The following is an 8,511-nucleotide window of genomic DNA, read 5'->3' as shown; positions in this document are numbered from 1 at the left end:
ACTCTAATTTGATCAAAAATTTAGAGCAACTAGAGGGCCTTGTTGGCCTCTACTGATCTACTATAACGAGTTCTCCTTGGTGGCCAATAAAGTCGACATGTACCCCTCCTTTGTTCCCCCACCCTTTGTCATCGTGATCACTATCCATTGTTGTTCTCTTGACCCTCTTGTTGACAGGGTCTGCACCCAAAGCAATGTCGTAAACGCCTCCTAGACCCTTCACTAGTTAGCCACTAATGCTAAACTTTTGCTCGGCTCTAGTACCCTCCTTGACCCATCACTAAAGGTGGTAGGTTGGAGCTCCTGCCATGAGTCTATCAGGGTGAAGGCCATAAGCCTCATGACTAGCTTCCAAATTGAGAGCTCCACTTTAGGTTTGCGAGGATGATAAGAACATCGTATTTGTCATTGCCAACGAGTTGGTACTTGTGCTAGTCTCCTCAACTCCAATACTAGTACCACCTCTTGTCATGAGATGAGGGAGAAGGCCGCAACAACAATCGCGAGGATCTCAGCTGTGGAGAGTTGCCACCACCTCCTGCTAGTAGAGGGTCTGCCCTTCCTCAACCACCTCTTATGTGTCAAGGAGGTGCAGCAGAGGAGAAGGCCTGAGTGACCCTTCAAACCCTAACACTAATCAAGGAAAACATAATAATCATCGGGTTTTATGGCGGGATCATAGCCCTTCTTGAAATCTATGGCACAAGAATGCTTTCCGTCAAGCCATCATCACTATAATGCTTAAGAACCTCCCAATGGTTCAAGAAATTCGATAAAATTTTCTAGAAAATAATGGTGTTCTTGTCCAAGAAGAATTTGTTGTAGTCGACTAGCAAAATTTAATTTGAATAAAATAAAAAATAAAAAAATAAAAATCAATCATTTTGCCTATCGATTTAGTGTTAATATCATGTGCAACGTTTTCTATCAGTATAATAAATGATGTTAACAAAATAAAATAAATTATTTTACTTTCATAAATCCCCGTCTAAATGTCTGAAGTACATATATGGCAGTCTTAAAAAGGTCAATGATCCCACCCGATGTCATAATTACGAATCCCCTCTCCATCTCAGACGATAAATTGGCCCTCCCCCAAGATATCAAGCAATTCCCGCGATCGAGCGCTTCTCCTCTTCAGCCATTTTTAGCGTTCTGGACTTCCCCTAGGGTTTCCTTCTTCCACCCTCCTCTTCAGAAGGATGATCTAGATCCAGGAGCACTTCGAGGTCCCTCTTATCATCTATCTATCATCTTCTTATTCTTCTTCTGTTGATCTAAAGATACGCATCTTCTCTTATCTTATTCGTCAATATTTCTTTTCGTTATCTCCCTATATGGAAATAATGCAGGTATAATGCTTGTAGTAATGTTTATGGGGGGAAGAAACAGCACGACACTTCAAAAAATTGATCATGGATTTCTTAATTATTGACTTTAATGGAAACAATAGGGGGTAGATCGGTTGCAAAGGTTACAAAGTGGTTCAAGATGTACCAAATTATGTTAACTGATGATCTCCTGAGATTTACATTAGTGATAATGTTAGGATTTTCGTTTGCTTCTTTATGTTATAATTCCTATGTGGAAGGATGTTCCTTAATTGTTGGGTAGTACGTAATGCTTGTACTGATGCATTTTGGGGAAAAAAGTTCAGGCACTTTGAAGAATTGATCATGGATTTCATAGATACTGACTTCATGGAAACATTAGGGAGTAGATTGGTTGCAAGGGTCATGAAGTGTTTCAAGATATACCAAATAATGTTAATAGATGTTCTGCTGAAATTTTCAGGTTCTGGATGTTCGGATTTGCAACATGCTTCATCCTAGGGTTCGTTCACTTAAGATACAATGCTATGCTTAATCACCTATTATGTGCAGTGCCCCCAGAATTATGATGAAACAGCAGATATTTGCAGTTTTAGACATAAAAACAAACTAAATAGGGTCATTCCTATTTATACTGATTTGATTAAGCAACATCAGGAAGAATAAGGGAACATCACGGCTATAAGTTATTATGTATGTGTTTGCGGTGATTAAGATTTTCCATTTTGACTATTAGTTAGTAGTGTCCAGAAGGAATGCAGTGAATATCTATGAAGTACATGTTAGTTAAGTATTCTGTAGATTAGTGTTTTCAAAAGGCATTGGGGTACTCGCTTAGGCGTTTATGTGAGGCGTTTCAATCAAGTGCTGCTTGGGTGCTCGCTTGAGCCCATTCGTCAGGTGCCTTAGGCGAATGCCTGAGCCAAACCGGTTCGACTTCAAGCCTGGGTTGATTGGATGCGTAAGTTGGTTCAATCAAACCATCTAATGTAGTTACCCTAACACCCCCTCTCGTGCCTAACCCAGCGAAAGAAACCAAAAGTGAAAGTGAAACCCTATGTTTGTCGCCTTCGTATGCTCCATTCACCATTGTCGGCAACCTTGTCTGTCGCCTTCATCCGCTTTATTCGTCACCTTCGTATGCTTTGTCCACTACCTGTGTCTATTCACCATTGTAGCTTTGTCCACTACCCCCTTCTTCTGGCATCTTCCTCCACGATCGTTAGTTCTCTTCCTTCTTTGTCCACTCTTTCTCATTTCAATTAACTTGCCCATATTGAGGTGGTGCATTATTACTCTGTTATGAGTTAAAATTGTTTAGCACCATATTGAAAACACTATTAGGAGTTTAATTTGGTAATTTCAATTTTGTGTCATTTTTTTATCATATTTATCAATCGTAATATATATTTTAAATTTTAATATTCGAGTGTGTCTCGCTTCGTTTGAGCTCGCTTAGCATCTCAGGTGTTTTGGGACCTAGCCCTTCTAAAAACAATGTTGTAGATGATTATTAGGAGCTATAACTAGGGATTGTGGAATATAGAAGTCATCCCAAAAGAACGATCGTTAGCGTTGTGCCATGGGTGAAGATATAATAATGTTTGGCTGGGAGGATGTGGAAATCTGTCTTTGATATTTAGTTGATTTTCATGAGCAGGTGTAATGGGGTTTCTCTGCCTAGATATTAGAAGCAAGTGCAAGGTTTTGATGTTGAAACCTTGTTCTTTGTCTCTGCATAGATTTAAATATCTTAAAGATGCTTAACCAACAAAATCAATAGAAAAGCCTGATCATTTCTCTTGGATGCATTTTGCAGTTTTCTTGAGATGGTGCCGTAGATTTACCTTAAGTAGATAATCTCACATAATTGAAATTATTAATGTTTTGGATACTTACTGCATGTTTCTTATGACAAAAGCATTCTGTGGCATCAAGTGGTAATGATCAAGGACATATCTTGCTATTTTTTGTATAGTTTCTGCTGGTTTCACTTTTTTATCATTTGTTGGTACCTGTGATCTTAATGAAGTTTTTTGTTGGCAGAATTTTTATCAGGGTATTTTTGAGGAGCTAAGCAAGTTCAGAAAAATTGAAAGCCTAAATGTTTGTGACAATCTGGCTGATCATTTGGTATTCAACATCCAAGATAATGATGATTGTTTTGGTTTATATTATTTTTACCTTTTTTCTGTGTGTTGTCTGACACGCTTCAGCCTCATTTACAGGTTGGTAATGTATATGCTAAATTCAGGGATGAGGATGATGCTGCAAATATACTAGTCAACCTGAAAGGAAGATATTATGATGGTGGTTTAATATTTAGGTGTTTTATCTCATGCTTAATGCATTTTGTCTCTTGTTTGTTAGTCTATTACTTGTATATCATATAATCTTTTTCCCTTTTTCTCAAATGGGGATTCTATTTGCAGGACATCCTATTATTGTTGATTTCTCCCCCATTATGGATTTCCGTGAAGCTACATGTAGGCAACACAAGGATAATGCGTGTAACTGAGGTGGATTCTGCAATTTTATTCACTTAAAACAAATTAGCTGGTATCTTCTGTACCTATCATCCACTACTTTTTGCTTGGACAATTCTTTAGTTTCTTTTCTGATAATTGTCGTACTATTTCCAGGGAGTTGAGGCAGAAATTATTTGAAAGATATAGAAGGCAGAAAAGAAGCCGAAGTCCTTATGGCTGCCACAACCATGGAGACTATCACCAAGGTGGTGGCAGCCGCCACAGTGAAAGGGATCAGTACTATGAAGGGCAAGGCTGAGGGCCTCGAACCATGTTCACAAGAGGAACCACAACAGAAGCCCTGTCACAGAAGGAAGTGCCGAGTGGAGGGCTAGAATTGAACAGTGGAACAGGGAAAGGGAGCAGGCAGATGATGCTAGGAAGAACACTGAGTCCATCCAGAGTGGTCGGCCGCATCATGACCAGCATCAGCAGGATAAAGATGAAGAGGGTCATCAACCTCTATGGTTTTCTGGTTAGTCTTGTGCTGCTTTGCCCACCATATTCATTCAGTCATACAGAAGTTAGTTTTTATTTATACGACTACTCACCACTTTCCACTGTGCAGGTGGTGTACAGGTCCAAAGTCCTGTTCAGTGGAATATAAAACCTAATTTCTTCGGAGAAATTGAAAACACAGACTGCTGTTTGCCTGCATCATTTGCTTTTAATTTGATTAAACATTGCTTTTTAGTTATTTTGCAATTACAGGGAATAATCAGGATCATATTCATCATTTATGCATATTCTACATATGTTTCCTGTTTAGCCATACTTAGGATCATATTCATCATTCTATTTTAGCAGCATTTGTTATGATCCAAACAAGGACCTACAGCCCTGTATAAAGTAAATGCATGATCAAAAACCAACTTCAAGTGTCGAGGTAAGAAAACGAGTTCGCATAAATATTTGGCTTCTAGTTTTTTTTTTTTGACACAAAAAGAAATCATCCTCAAGCAGGACACTGGAATAATCAATGGACATGCATGTTTATGGAAACTTCTGCCACTTTGACTGGTTTCTCTTTACATTTCAGATTCACTCAGCTTATCTTTTTTCACAAGTTTTGCAGGTCCAGGTATTCCTGTGCATTCTGCGCATCAATCTAGTCTCTTTGTTGTTTATATGAACTCTATTTATAGGACAGGGGCCTACCCGATCGGTGAACTGCATCAGTGGAGGGGCGTGTGAAGGGAGCTCCTCAGTTTCAGTTGGAGATGTTCTTTGTTTCTTTTCCAGAATGCAGGGAGTCGCTTTTTGACTTTTGTTGCAGGAGAATGATTTCTGGTTTTAATCTGATGTTAAAACTAGAGGTACTTGCTATACTTTGTCTAGGGCTTGGTTTCTTTCGAGTATTAAATGTGTTGGACAAAGTTTCATATACCATCTAGAAACAGTTAATAGAAATATTTTGGTGCGTCATCAGATTGATATAGTATCTCTTCTACATTTCTTAAGCTCTGGAAAATAAAGCTACTACGCTTGAAAAGTTTTTAAGAAGCAATTTTTTAGAAAAACTTTAAGCAGCATGAGAAATGTTAAAAGATGATACTTCAATTTACGACTCCTGTTGTCTATATTTCATACTGAGACAAAACCTTCTCCTGTTGGTGCAGAGCTATTTCGTAATGTATATCGGTTAGATATGATTCTAGCGCATGAACGTATACACCCTCGACCTGCAAATTCAATAGCAGGTCAACGATCCTTAAAATTGTTTTTAGTTTTGGCAGAAACTAGTCATATATAAATACCTATAACACTCGATAGATTAAAATCTTAATATATAAATTATTATAATATATAAATATTATAATACTTTTATAAGTTCGGAAATTTGTCAACGTACTCGACACCCGATGAGCAATCGTTTGTAAACTTATGATTGTTTGTTTATCTTCTAAAGTCATTGTTTCTTTTTTCTTATTTTTCTTTCTTGTACACCAATTATTTGCTGAATCGCTTATAAAGATATGCTCTTTGCGAGACATTGGGACTTATCCATTAGCTCATTTTCAAACTACTCAATTTACTTTTTTTACATATCTTTCGGGACCTAAGCGAGGTTATAATTAGGTTGATCCTTTGTGGGCTGATAATGCAATGATGTCTCATGACTTAGACAATTCTAACTAAGTTTGTGATATTGTGGTATTAGAGTAGACAAGCAATTTGAGCAACTAATGAAATTTTGTAATCTCACCATAGTGAAGCACCGTGGCGAATCAAGTAAGATAGGACAAGCAGAACCATTAACCCAAGCAACCATAGGTGGGCTACAAATGCAAATGACGAGCTGCTCAGGAGGAGCATGGTAGCGAAAATGACGGGCTAGAAATTAGATATTCTCCGCGAGCGAAGTATAATCCGGAGTGTCAATCAGGAAAAGAAGCTATAAGAAGAGGCTTATAGCTGTGAAAACCCGCCTTGAAGTAAGTCTAGATGACCTCTACCAAAGCCAACGAAAGCTTCTTGAGGTAGAGAATTTGCAAGAATCTCAAATCGATAAAATCGAGTCTTGAGTAGATCGATTAACGAAAGGCATTAAAGACTCCGTGCAACACCTACATGAAGTCATGATAGAACTCACATCCAGGATTACATTGCTCATAAGGGCTCTTAATGTGGGAGGGCACAACACTGTTGCTCTACCATAAAACTTGAGGACACCTAAGCCACACTACTATAGGGGTGCCAAGGATACGAAGGAGCTTAAGAATTTTCTATTCAACATGGAATAGTGTTTTCGAGCTATGAGGCTTGATTATGTTGAAACCAAAATTTCAATAGCAACCATGTACCTAAATGAGGATGCAAAACTTTGGTAGCGAACATGTTGGGAAGAGATCTAACAAAGTCGGTGTTTAGTGAACATATAAGAGGACTTGAAGCAGGAGTTGAGAACTCAGTTCCTACCTAGGAACACAAAGTTCGTCACAAGAAGAAAGTTGAGACAACTCTGCCAATCCACTTCCATTTGGGACTACCTAAAGCAATTTTCTGTACTAGTGTTGGACATATAATATATGTTTGAGAAGGACAAGTTGTTCAACTTTCTCTCTCGATGGCTTGAAGTTGTAAGCATAATAGGAACTGCATTGAAGGATTGTCACCTATGTGATTGTGGCAATCATAGCTATGGAAAGACTCACCGACTTTGTTTTATCGGAGGACTCGAGGAAAAAGAAATAATCTTTGAAAAATCACCCATCGAAGTATTCCCAAGAGGAGTCTGAAAGCGAGCAAAAGAAATAGAGTTCCCACAAAGGACCAAGTTTAAATGGCAAGGCTACAAAACCTAATAAATGCTTTTTATGTGGAGGATCGCACATGATGAGGGAGTGCCTACAAAAGCAAGCACTCAATGCATTGATAGCATCAATCCATCCCCACTAGGTCAGATAAGAGTAAGGTCATCACCCTTAGTTTGAGTAGTTCGAAATCTAATAGCGACAATGATGAGTCATAAGGACCCTGGATGAAAGCAATGTGTTTATTGAATGTGTTGTTGGGTCAAGTCGGGGAGAACATAAAGATGAAGCAACAAAAAACAAGAAGTAGTGAACTGATGTACATGGATGTTAAGCTAAATAGCCAAACAACTTGTGCAATTATAGACATGAGCGTTACTCACAATTTCATTATCGATCGAGAAGCAAAACAACTTGGGTTGAACTTAGAGAAGAGCCTAAGTGAAGGTAGTAAACTCGAAAGCTAAGCAGATATTTGATATATCAAAGAGGGTCTTCATCAAAATTGGGACATATAGCGGAAGCCCAAATATGATGGTGGTGTCATTGGATGAGTTCCAAGTGATCCACAGAATGGAGTTTATGCACACAATAAAGTTGGTGTTGATGTCGTTTCTAAACTCCTTATGCTTGATGGGAGGTGATGACCCCTACGTAATTTCTATTTCTCGAGGAGGAACCAAGAACTCATAATAAATATTTATTTTATAATTGAAGAAAGGGATGCAAAAAGGTGAATTAATTTTCATGACCACAGTAAAACTAGTCACTTAATGTGGAGGCCACCCATGAACCTGCTATAGTGGCGAACGTTTTGAAGGAGTTCATTGATGTTATGCCACCCAAGTTGTCGAAAACTCCATTGCCACGAGAAGGCGTGAATCATCGCATCGAGTTGGAGTCGGTAGTGAAGCTTCTGCTAGTCATGAAACTTTATGTAAATCAAGATCGTTCACCATGACTTCTTGCATTTTATTAAAGAAATTATTTATCAAAATGAATCATGTCTCTTGGTGTTCATATGATCTCGTCTTTCATGATATGCTTTTTTTATATATATTTCCTTGTATTCATGAAGTATATCTCATCATCTAATTTTTCTTAATATATTTCATGTGATGATTTGAAAAATGATGTAATGGGAAAAGTTTTGCACATTAAGGGAGTTAGTTTTGCTACCTTGGATAAATTGGTGTAAAACTTACTTGATATGCTTTCAAACACTTGCATTGTTGAATTATTCTCCTTTTTGCCTATGACAAAGGAAAAAAAATTAAATGATGAATGTTTGGTACCAACAATCATGAAGTGATAAATGCTTAAAAATATTAATTTAATGTTTGGTATCATTAATGCTTTAAATGATAAATATTTGGTATCATGATCAAAATGTTAATA

General features: G+C 37.8%; 1 long non-coding RNA gene across 1 annotated transcript; it reads left to right on the top strand.

Annotated features, from left to right (window-relative positions):
* Positions 1–791: 791 nt before the first annotated feature.
* On the top strand, positions 792–5,284 carry LOC135597312 (uncharacterized). The gene is made up of 6 exons (XR_010481210.1): positions 792–1,229; positions 3,378–3,464; positions 3,560–3,657; positions 3,764–3,890; positions 3,974–4,334; positions 4,428–5,284. It is a non-coding gene; the product is annotated as an uncharacterized LOC135597312 (long non-coding RNA).
* Positions 5,285–8,511: the final 3,227 nt, after the last annotated feature.

Source organism: Musa acuminata, chromosome BXJ1-11, assembly GCF_036884655.1.
Source record: "Musa acuminata AAA Group cultivar baxijiao chromosome BXJ1-11, Cavendish_Baxijiao_AAA, whole genome shotgun sequence".
In the NCBI taxonomy this organism is placed as follows: domain Eukaryota; kingdom Viridiplantae; phylum Streptophyta; class Magnoliopsida; order Zingiberales; family Musaceae; genus Musa; species Musa acuminata.
This window is presented reverse-complemented; position numbering and strand designations above follow the sequence as displayed.